Source organism: Silene latifolia, chromosome Y (assembly GCF_048544455.1).
Source record: "Silene latifolia isolate original U9 population chromosome Y, ASM4854445v1, whole genome shotgun sequence".
In the NCBI taxonomy this organism is placed as follows: Eukaryota; Viridiplantae; Streptophyta; class Magnoliopsida; order Caryophyllales; family Caryophyllaceae; genus Silene; species Silene latifolia.
In genome coordinates, this window is record NC_133538.1 from 98,579,569 (window position 1) to 98,592,605 (window position 13,037).

Consider the following 13,037-nt stretch of genomic DNA (forward strand, 5'->3'; position numbering starts at 1 on the left):
CACAAAAACCACCAATCAAATATACTCGCTTTATCAAGGGTCTAGGTTTAAGAACCATCAAGTATGTCTCATCACACTACCTAAGTCTCTCCAACATCAAATCATCTCAAAACCAGGATTAAGGGTCAACCACAAGCAATCTCCTCAAAAGTCAAAATCCCCAACCAAGGTCAACATTCCTTAAAAGAAAGAATACCATCAATAGGCGTTAAGGGAGGATTACCAAGGAACAAAGGACAAGTTAGGGAATACAAGAGTGACTTACAAGGAAAAGAAAAGAGGGTTTAGAAGACGGGATAAGCATTAAGAAGTGAAGAATATGGCGAGGTACACAAGGAACGAGATACATCTTCATGGAAGTAGAAGCATTCTTCAAAGGTTGAACAATTCTTCAATCCTCAAAGAATAGGCACCAAATCTTGATCTTCATGTAGATAAGCTCACGGTAATTGATCCAAGGGCACAACAATTATTAAATGACATTCAACAAACAAAGTTAGAACCTAACAAAGAGCAAACACACTACAGACTACCATCTTAGGTCCTTAAGTCTACCCATCTCTCATTCATTATTCAAGGTCAAGTTCAAATTAAATTTGGGGTACACGTGTGTGCGTCGGGAGCAACATAGGCTCTGATACCAACTGTGACACCCCGCGATAAAGCGGAAAATATAACTAATAAAATGCGGAATTTTAAGGAATTTTTAAAACTTTTAAAATTTAAAGCGCGGGTTCACCAAAATCTAAAACATAAATAAAGAATGCGGAAAGAAAGTTTAAATTATACAAACGTGATAGTCGAGGTGAGGGAAAATATATCCCTCGAAAGACAATACAATAAAAGGTAGGTCTAAACAATCCTAATAACCAACTACTAGGCCGAAGTGCTCGCTAGCTCACACATGTCTTCACCCCATGAATGCATCACTAATACCTGTCATTCATGTAAACATGAACGCCACAGTCATAACAAGGAACTAAAACAGGTAAGTCATATAAGGTACATACCAAAGATAAGAATATCAAGTTTATATGTAAACATGGCAAATAATTGAGATGGAACAAGATAGGCCAACCTTAGCTTAATAAAGATTCAACTGATCATGTGAAACAATTAAATAATATGAAAGACAGGAATATGGTCATTTATACAAAAGCACGCATTTCAAAGAAATACAATATAGATATGAGATTAGAATCCGAATCATGTGAAGCAGTTAAGTAAGGGATCAACCAATGCAAATTACAAGAATAGAAACCGTAGCCATTATTTGGAAAACCACTTAGAAAACATTGCACGGACGTGGCTACTAATGTCACATTCATACTTATGGCTTGCATCTCACCATAAGAACGGATGGGAACATCAATCCCGACGATCATGTCGCAACTAGAGGGCTTGTAGCTCACCCCTAGTATCCGATAGGACCAAGACAAACAACACAAGGCACAATTCTTACCTTGAAAGACAAATACCAATATCTATAACCAAGCAAGACCTTTACTACTCATATATCAAAATATAATTCCCCTGGTAGGACGACAATGGTACTCCCAAGACTCAGTCCTAGTCTAAATCTGGCCAGACTCTCGGGGCAGAACGGTCCCCGATTCGACATGCGGCAGAACAGTCCGCATCCAAGACTCGATCGACAGAACGGAAGTCGAGAACCCACAATCGGCGAACGATCCGAAAGAGGCGGAAAAATATGAGCTAAACCCACAATTGCGTAATCACCAAAGAGGCGAAAGATAAGTCAAGCAATACGGTATAGCATAAGGGCATCATCAAACGAATATGACTCAACCAAGCGATACGAATCAACTTGGAAAGAGACTACTACACGACCCAACCAAGCGATGCGAATCAACTTGGAAAGGGACTACTACACGACTCAACCAAGCGATGCGAATCAACTTGGAAATAGACTACTAATGTAATGAGCCGATGATAATCCAAATAAGACATGACATGTCCAATACATAGAACATATGAGACCCAACCAGTAAACCATGTGAAGCCCAACAAAAGTGACATAACAAGCCCAAACTAATGAATATGTTAAGCCCGACATAAGAAGCATGTGAAAACCAAATAGCCCAACACAACAAGTCCAACAAAAGAATCAAGGTGAGCCCAACAAACAAAACCAAATGAGCCCAATTGAAGAAATATGTAAAAGAAAGATAGTTAATGAATTACGTTATATAAAATACGAGACGGATATTTAATTATTTCAAATAACACGAAATGGACCCAACAAGCAAAGCATACCAAGTCCAATGGATAGGACAAACTCGCCCAACAAGTAAGCTAGACAAGTCCAATCGATTAACAAGACAAACCCACTCCAATTAACATGCCTAGTTAAATAAAATATGATAAGCGATAATGAATAATTTACGTTATATAAAATATACGGGATAAAATGTGACCAAGTTCAAGTGACCCATTTATGAGCCAAATAAACAAATTATAAGGAGCCCAACAAATCAAATATAATACCAAAAAGGCAAAACAAGTCTTCGTCAAAAGGTTGTAGCCAAACAATTGTTCTTTGTTCCTTTTAACACTCATACTCACATTCTAATGCTTTTCATCATCAAAGTAGTGTCACTCCTGCTAAATCTCTAAGCCAACCTCAATGATCCATTAAAACCAGAATAATGTCACAACATCATTACCTTAAATCTTGGACACCCAAAACAACAACTCCTTATTTAATCTCATGCTTATCCTAACCAACTCCAATAATCTGGCAACTAAACCCACCCCTCCAACAACGTAATAAACTAATTAATAGGAAATATTAGTTATCTATATAATAATCAATCAATTAGTCCAACCTATAGAAAAATCTGAGCACATAAAAACCGTAATCAATCAACAACAATAACTTTGTCCAAAACCGAGCCAACAAGGAACAACCCGACACTTCCTCTCATGTCCCTGCCCAAAACAGGGCACCCATCTTCCATACGGCTCCATTTCCCGCATAAAGACAGACCCCAACCAGCTATAACCACGGTCCGAGTGAGCCATAGCCCGAGCTCAAGACAGACAGAGTTCATGACCGAACTTTCGCACCCAAGTCGACCCATTTCAAACACCAAATTAAGACGAAGGTTACCATACACAAGAGACGAGTAAAGGACCAATCTTTAACAAAAAAAGAACATACAAAACGACCCATATATGAAATTTCGACCTTGTCGAGTAACCTATCACCGTTACCTTTTTGCCCTTCAAAACTCCGAGAAAACGTCTAAAAAGTATGAGCTTCCCACCGGTTCTTCAGTTTCTTAAACTAGAGGAAAGAAAACGAGATAAAAGAGCTAAAAATCAGAACTTTCATGAGACGGGTCAAACTGAAATCACCACAAAAACAAGACTTTAATACCTTGAAAGATGAAGGAGGAAGTAAGGATGAGAATGGTACAAAAATTAAGAGGAAAAGTGGAGAAAATAGGCCGGAATCTGGGTTTGAAGCTCGGCCAAAATGGCGTCCTGTTGAAGCTGCTGCATATTGTTGTTGTTGTTTGTTTTTACGCAGGAAGAAGAAGAAAAAGAAAGGAGAAATGAAAGGAGGTGGGGACGGGTGTATTACACAACAACCACAAATAATATTAATAATATATAATAATAATAGTAGATATTTTGAAGGTGGGTGAATGTGTTGTTGGTTTTTGATTGGTCCAGATTAAAGTGGGTGCAAGGTGAAATGTGACGGTCTATAGCTAGACGGAATAAGGTCTCGAGTTTACTTTAACTTGAGACGGAAACTAATATTATTACAGTCGCTATTATTATCCGACCAAAAATATGTATGCATATATTATTATATAAATCGTGCCTTAAAAATATAATTTAATCGTACGTATTTTTATAAAAAAAATGAGCTTTTATATAATACGTTTATAAAAATCGTGTTTGACATAAAATTAATTAGATAAAATAATTCAAAAATATATAACAAAATAATTAAACGGTTTAATAAATTTCAAATGTCAAAATGGGAAATTCGCGGGTGTTACATCAATCTTCGCCACTCCAGCATTCCACCTCATCTTTGACTCATAATTGTTGTTTCGGGCTAAATATTTAAGGAGTTTCCATCGCTCCTCATAAGGCATGTAATTAAACATCCCTTCACAAGTTTCCTCAATTCTATCCCGTGTCGCGCCATCGACACCATCATAAATTATGTGACACATCTCCCAAATATCAACATAATAGCCATATTGATTGATGAAAGATATTAATCTATCCCAATAATTATGCAATGCTTCATGTTCAAATTATGGAAATAGAAGATGGTCATAATGATGAAAATAATATAAAGCAAGGTAAAAAAATAGAAACTAAGCAAAAGACAAACTAAATAAAAGCAAACAGAAAACTATTGCCTCCCCGGCAACGGCGCCAAATTTGATAAGGTTATTTTCAGTCGTTTGCCTTAATCAAAATAAATCCTATACTACTACTAACAAGTTAGCTAGCGGTAAGTCAGGGTCGAATCCACAGGGAGGCGGTGATTATCTAGTTTTTTATATTTAAATCCGTCTTAAGGTAACCAATTTTGGGGGTTTGTTTTGTTTGTTATCTAATCAACTAATAACGAGTAAATAAAGACGAATAACAATAATATCAAACAATAATATTAAAGAGTCTAGGGATCGGGTTCACTAGGTCGTCATCAAAGGGTAGAATTTAATTCATTGATTGAGCAATTTATATTGTTGAAAGTCATATGATCAGTCGACTCAATATTTCTTTTAGATCTAATTTAACATGCGATCGCTATCATTAAATTATCTCTATTCAATTATCATGGCCTATACTAGTCTTAACCCGGTCGGTGATAATCCTAGTTTATTTTTTTTTTTGGGAAAGGTAAGCTTCTCATTAAAAAATAGAATGTCCCAATTACAAACAATAGCATCATTCAGAAGTTTAAACCTATCACTTAGGCCTTCTGAAGATGATCAATCCAGGCTAATACATTTGCATTTCGAGTTTCACAATGTCTAAGTCTAATCTTAACTTCATGCTTCACCCTGTCAACAAGAACTGTTGGTCTTCAAATAAATCCATCCACCCTGCTAGTATTTCTCATCTGCCATATCTGATACATCAAGCAAGCTAAGATCACAGCAGTCACCATCTTCTTGCAAGCAGAAGACTGCCTCCAATTAATCATCCACTGGATACACTTCGTGTCAGGTAGCTTTATGTTACACTAGCCACTGATACACTGAAGACACTGTTTGCTATAGTAGCATTCAAAAAAGAGATGATTATGATTCTCTTCCTGAGTGCCACACAGAAAACATCTGTTACTAGTAATAATCTTCATCCTGAACAACCTGTCCTGCGTGAGTAGCCTCTGATGAGCCACTAGCCAACACAGGAAGGCATGTTTAGGAATAATCCATCTGTTAAGCACCCATGGGTACCAAGGAACTTTCTCTCCATCAGGTTTCAACCATTTGTAACCAATACTAACAGAATAATGTGCTAATCCATTCCCATCAGTATAAAGCTCTTTAAACATTTCTTTGACCTGGCAAATTTTTCTCCAGGCCCAACTACTGCCCACTCCAGGTTTATAAGTCATCCAATCAGTCTGTTTAATATACACAGCGTGCACCCACCTGACCCATAGATGGTCTTTCTTCTGAGTTACCCACCATGCATATTTGCCAATACTGGCCACATTCCAGAGGTGCAGATCCTTGAGCCCCATGCCACCTTGTTTCTTTGGTTTACAAATCTGTTCCCAGGAGACTAGAGCAGGACTTTCACTTTGATCAGTTCCATGCCACAAATAAGCTCTGCATACTGCCTCAATCCTGCCAATAACAGCTCTAGGTAGAATAAAGATTCTACCCCAATAGCTATGCAAGGTAGTAAGGACTGCCCTAATTAAAACAATCCTCCCTGCATAAGAAAGTTTACGAGAACCCAGGCTCCTGATTCTATCCACCACCCTCTCAACAAGACAGGTACAGTCAAGAATAGAAGGTCTCTTAGGGGAGACATTGACTCCCAGATATTTAAAAGGGACAGTCCCTCTTTTAATCCCCCGAATTCTCGCTCAACCTCTCTTACCAAAGACTTCATCAATCCCATTGCAGTAAAAGTTGGACTTACCCTTGTTCATACTTAGACCTGATGCTTTAGAAAAATAGTCAAAAGCTTTTAGCATCAGAGTGATTGATGCTTTATCTCCTTTACAGAACAAAATCAGATCATCAGCAAAGCACAAATGGTAGAGTTTCACCCTATTACATAGAGGATGAAACTTAAATCTCTCCATCTGTTGAACTACCCCCAAAATTCTGCTCAAATATTCAAGACAAATAGTAAACAATAGAGGAGAAAGGGGATCTCCTTGTCTGAGCCCTCTTTGTCCCTTAAAGAATCCAAAAATATTGCCATTAAGAGCCAAAGAATAGGAGGGAGTAGTCATACACTGTACCACAATTTGAATAAATTTAGGAGGGAAACCCATAGCCTCCATCATGTCAGTCACAAAACTCCATTCAACTGAATCATAAGCTTTTTGTAGGTCAAGTTTCATCATGATTCTAGGTGAACAGCTCTTCCTCTTGTATAACTTGATCAAATCCTGACAAATCAGGATATTGCCAACAATGTCTCTTCCTTTTATGAAAGCACTCTGAGATGAACTAATCACATCAGGAAGAACCTGGCCAAGCCTTATAATCCTAGTTTATGCAAGACTAATTAATCAATTCTGATCAGTAATCAACTAATTAGAAGTAATACGATAATCAAACAACAATTAAGAGCAATTTAACAATCAATTCATAATAACCCCTTTTCTAACTAACTAAATCCCCTTTCACCCTAGATTAATAAATTAGCTACTCATAAATCGAAATAAGCAAGTACAAATAATAATTGAATGCATAATTAAAGTAAAGAGAAGAGAAGAAAAAACTTAGTCTTAAAAGAATTGAAAGGAAGAAAAATAGAATACGGAGGATCCGAGGCTCTCTGTCCCCAAAATACGTACTAGGAGAACAACCCCCCAATAAAGCCAAACCTAAAACTAATTTATAGTCCTAGTTGGTACGTAACATGGGAGTCTTGCTTCCCCTTCTATTTCCTAAATAAAATCTAGAATTCTAGTGGCCCAATTAAACATGACACTTTCTTTTTATTTCCGAGTCTACGTGCCAAGTTTGTCCAAGACCGTTTGACTTGCAAGGCCTTTTTGTTGATCATAATAAAAGCTGACCCATATATTCTTGATTCATGCTTTCAAAATCATATCTTTTGATTGGGATTTTAAGAGTTGATCCACCGCCTTTGTTCAATGGCTTAGCCCATCTCGCTAGTATTCAACTTTTAGCATTAAAAACCGACTTTCCTGCAAATAATTACACAAACTCGTAGTAAACCGTAAATGGGACAAATATAACGTAGAACATACTAAAAATGCAGGAATTATATATAATTTAGGGGGATTAACTATATAAAATATAGGTATAAATGAGTTATCAATGAACCTCCATTTTCTAGCAATTTTTTTCCGCGTTTTTAAGTATTTGTCACAAAATTTCTTGAACTTCATAGATTTTGGCGACAAATCTCTAGATCCACAACTTCCCCCAGAAATCGTCTTGTGCTGAACAATATCATCGGCTTTAATTATCTCCAAAACTTCAAAACACAAATAACAAAAAATTTAGCCAACTCATTATACACCTTACAAAACACAAATAACAAAACAATTAAAGAAAAAATAAAACTGAAGCCGTATTAAAAGGAAATAACCTCTCTTTTCTTCCTTTTTCCTCTTCTTCTCTAAGAAATTGTCGCAAAACCTGTTGAACTTCTTCGAACTTGGTGACAAATCACCAGATCTAGCAGTTTCCAGGAAATATCCATTCCCATAACCACATGCATCAAGATTATCAACGCAGTGATCAAGTTTCTCATCAAAAGATAGGACTTCCTCAACCAAAGAATCAGGAACAAAAGTATTTTGATCTGCATAAAACTTCGATGTAGCTTCGTTATCGTTGTCATCATCAGAATGAAGCAGTGATCCATAGCCTGAGTAAGTATCAGGGGCGACATGACCTACACCAGGTATATACAAACAATGATCTAAAGATTGATGGTACGAAGTTTGAGATTTGGGAAGTATTTTCTGGAGTTTTTTAGACATTAAGTCTAAGATAAGGTGACAAAGAACGAATCAAATGGTAGGGAAGATGAAAAAAGCGAGAGAAAAACGGAGATGTAGAGAAAGGAAGGAAGAAGGAGGATATGGAGAGCGGCGCAAGAAAATGAGAGAGAGATCTAGGGTTTTAGGTAGAAAGTTCTAGAGAGGAATATGGAAAGAGTAAATGTGAAGATAGAAGGGTGAGTTGGTGTAAATGTAGAGAGAGAATGAGGGAGTTATATGAATTCTGGTGGGAAATGGAAAAAAATGGAGGGAGTAATTAGTTTAATAGATAGGTTAATATAGATTAGAACTTAATTATAAATATTAAGTAGTGTCATAATATGTAAATATTGATGTGCAATTAGGACACTTTTGTCATTTTTTATTACCAAGAATAGAAAGAAAGGAAATGGGTAGATCAAAGTGAAATGGGCCAATAAGGAAAATGGGTAGATTATTGTAGAATGGAGGAAGTATAAAAAAAGAATCGTGTTCAACGTCGTATTGAGTTAAAGCACATTGTTATTATGGGTCGGCACGACATCAGTACAATGTTTTGCGATTGAGGGAATGTGATGATTGATGATATTTTGAACGAACATGAAGGATAGGCAAGATTCATCCCGACCAGTTTTAGATAGAAAGAGAGAGAGAGAGAGAGTTATTAGACGATATAGATTGCGTATTTGCGTTCGAAGGAGTCTGTGTTGTTTTGGTAACTTTGTATGAAAAGTGTACAAGATCTATTTTTAGTCTATGCAAGGAAATCAATTGTATTATTGAAGACATCATTAAGCTGGTTTATAACTTCCATTTTATTTCCTTTTGTTATGTCCCTAGAAACTGCAATATGATAGCTCATAGATTAGCTACATGAGTTATCTGTTTGTAATCTTTAACTTGCTTTTCAATTGTCCAAAAAAAAAATTTGCAGCCACAATACACAATATCGACAATGAGTATAGTTCAAACAGGAGAGTTTGAATTGAATGAAGTTTTTCATGCATTTGTAAAAAAAAAAAAAAAAAAAAAAAAAAAAAAAAAAAAAACTTACATGCTAAACTCATCACCTCAAGTAGTTAAGGGTGCTCGCCCTACTATCATGTTGAAGTCTTTAGGCTTGTTAAGGCCCCTCTCGACTTGGGCTCTCTTTGGTAGGATAAATAAGAACATTTACTTGGCTAAAATTTAGCTAATGGTTGGTAACCGGTAAGTAACTTATTTGAGCAAATAAGCCGAAATAAAAGGCTAGCTAGAGCATACCATCAAATATGCCAAAACCACAAGAACTAATACCGAATTTCCTTATCTTATTAGTTAAACTAGATTTCATGCCCGTGCGTTGCACGGTAACCAAATAATGTTTTGTTTTAAAGTGAAGTTATGAGAAATTGTATGTTCTCTTGTTAAAAATGTAAGTTCTTTTCAATAGGCGCCAAACCCGATGCTCAGTGGTCTCATGTCATAAACTCCCTACATTCATATCAATTCCATACGTTTGTAAAATAATGTCGTCTTACTAAATAAAGTTGATCGGTTAATATCATATAATTGGAAAAGTGAGTATATAACTATATTCAAAACCACATAAATTTTGTCTAACTCCCCCATTTGTACAGATGCAAATCTATGTAAAGTCATGCCTCAAGGGTTACATGTCTTCGTTATGCAGTTAAATACAACCAAACAGATGAGGTTGTGTCGAATTCGTGTTTCATTAATCTGAAAGAATATACATCATGCATTATATTATTCTATGTATCGATTGAAAATTTCGAAGTTTGTCAAGGGAATTTTCAATTATGTTTTGTATGAATTCAAATTATATATCCATATTTATATTACAAATTATACAATATTTTCAAACGTTACGGCACACTAATTTTATAGTTTAGTAATAAATTTAAAAAGTCCCCTAAATAGTAAGGTTAATGAACTTATTCTATACGGCATCTTAAGTAACGTTCAATACACAACCCTAACCAACCGCAATGACTAAAACTTGGGAGAGACGGTCTCTCACTAAGTTATTGAGAGACCAATCTTTTGTACCCATTTATCTGCTTTTCGTGTCCCTTTTTTTATTGATCGGGACAATGTAATTCCATACCTATTTTACATAATAAAGGTACCTATTTTATTTTTAATCATGATATGTACCTTAAAATGGTCTCTCAATAAACTTATTGAAAGACCGTCTCAGGAGACTTATCCGTCTGCGATAGCTCATTATCCATCCCATTTATTAGGATTAATGAATCAAATATAAGGGTATTTTATAATATAATACCATCTAACTTCTTTAGTGATAGAATTTCACAACTGTGTCGTGCGTATGTTACTATGATTCTAGTGTCATTAAGATTAACTTTATCTTTAGTTGTTAAAAAAAAGTTCAAAAGACATGGTCAATAAGTTGTTCATTTCTTTTCAAATTCTTTTTTAATTAGTTACAACTTACAAATGATTGGGACGAAAAGATTATAGAGTTAGAACTGAATTAGTTTTAGAAAGTTTGGTATTTGGAGTGTAAGTGTATAACCAAACTATTGGGGTGAGCAGTACATTAATAAAAAGAGTGATAAAAGAAATAATATGTAATAGTTTTCCCTAAAATTTATTCTATATATTAAAAGTAGATATAATAAAAAAATAAGAAGTTTTATTATGAGATAAGTTACTAAGTTATCATCATGCTAGGTATAGGGTACATACACTGATAGTTCGTATCCTATCAAAGTATACAATTTTACAAAGAAGGTGGGGCAATCATCTTCTTTTGCTTCTAAAATATTTGTACCGTATGATCATGTATGCATATTTGTGTTCAATTTTTTTTTTTAAATGCACTATTTCTTTATTTGTGCCCATATTTGAGTGATTTTGTTCTTTCATTCCAGACAAAACCTCCTTAATGTATTAACTATCGGAATTATTTTTTCACATACGGATTTTACTCAATCACATACATTTTTTCATTAAGTTTCCATCTTCCAAATCTTAATCAAATTGCTCTAGTTATTAAAATTATTATCTATTTCAATTACTTTACTTACGTGTGTTATTTAAATTTATGAAACTAGCGTTTATTTGTTAATTAAATTTATGAATTAGGGTTTATGGGTGTGAATGGTGGTGGCTAGGTAGCAGACTACTGGGTAGTGGCGGTGTTGTCGTCATCAAATTGCATTCACGAAGAGTTGATTAAAATCAATTTGCATTAACAGCAGTACAATACAACAATTCCTTTTCCTCTGGAAGCGAACAAAATTCGTAAAGTAAAAGAAACCGAACATAATTGCTTGACTTTCTCCGTAAACCAACTTTCAGAGAGAATAAAATGAGATTTGTGAACCAAAATATTAAATGAATCAGTAGCCGTGGACCAAGTTGCTTGACAGTATTTGTCCAACAATATAAAGACGAGGTATGGTGGGAGTAGATGGGCGTTTCTTGATCGGAGTTGATTTGGGTTGGGTGAGAGAGATCATAAAAATGACAAGGGTAAAATCGTAAATATTCAACTAATCTGCACCAAAAAAAGTTAAAAGTACATGAAAAAACTTTAATTTGCATGGCACAATACAAACTTATATCTGTCGTAATTCAACGAAAGATTGAAAAGTACACCATACACAAATTTCAAGATAGGTAATTCAAATACAAAAAGTAGTATACTTTCAATATCATAACCAAACGATGGAGAGTATATCATAAGCAAAGGTCTAAAAGAAAAAAGAACCTATTAAAACAAATAAATATATGTGAGAATTTAGTTATGGGGTAAAAAGAGATTCATGACTATATATAGGTAACAAATAGAAACTCAAGCCACCAACAATTCTTTCACAATGATGACTTACGCTAATTGTCAAACTCTATTGCAAAAATTAATCTACAAAATAAATACTTATCTCCATCAAAATTAAGTATTATCTCATAACTAAATAAATTATTTTTTTATTTAAGAAGTTTAAAATAGTTGGAGACTACCACATGTTTTGAAAAAAGCCTCTTTTATATATATATATACTAGATTTAATGCTTGTGCGATGCACATGCCTATTTGTAATGTTTTATCGGTGTAAAATGTAGTAAATGAATACGAAGTATGTTTTGTAGTATGATTTAAACCATATGTCGTGTGGTATTCTATTCTTGATGGGACTGATAGCGTAAGAAATTATAACAATGACTAAGATCTTGTTCTTTTGGGCTGAATTGAAATGAATTAAACTAAATTGAGTTGGAGTGAACTGAATGGAGCTAAACTAAATTAAAATTAATTTCCTAATGAATAAACCAGAAATAAGTTAAGTTGAACTGATGAAATGAGTTGAATTAAACTGAATTGAATTGAACTGAAATAAGCTGATATGAGCTGAACTGAATTGAAATCAATTTGCTAAGATGGATAGAGCTGAAATAAGCTGAGTTGAACTGAATTGAGCTAAACTGGACTGGATTGAGCTGAAGTGAGCTAAATGAGAGGTGAAATTAAGCCGAAAAGAAGGGTCTAAGATTGTAAACCATATGAAGGGTATTTATTACTTTGTTCCAATATTTATTTGTCCTTTTTTTTAATTACTTATGAAGGGCATTATTTTAAGGGCATTATTTTAAGAAAAGGTAAATATAGAGGAGTATACTTCTATTCAAGGATAGACATAAGCATAAATAAATAAATGTAGGCGATCGTTTATATGTATTTGTGTAAACTTTGTTTTTTTTTTTTTTGCAAATTGTACGATTTGAAAAAAAGAATCGTCATTTTATAAACTCATAAACACGAGTTATGACCACTTAAAGTAGTGTTTTGATTAAAATAAAA

At 34.6% G+C, this 13,037-nt stretch overlaps 1 long non-coding RNA gene across 1 annotated transcript; it reads right to left on the minus strand.

Moving 5' to 3' along the window:
- Positions 1-562: 562 nt before the first annotated feature.
- LOC141633600 (uncharacterized) lies at positions 563-3,586 on the minus strand. Its single transcript, XR_012538391.1, has 3 exons — positions 3,404-3,586; positions 3,238-3,310; positions 563-936 (listed from the first exon to the last, which is right to left on the minus strand). It is a non-coding gene; the product is annotated as an uncharacterized LOC141633600 (long non-coding RNA).
- Between the last annotated feature and the right edge of the window lie 9,451 nt (positions 3,587-13,037).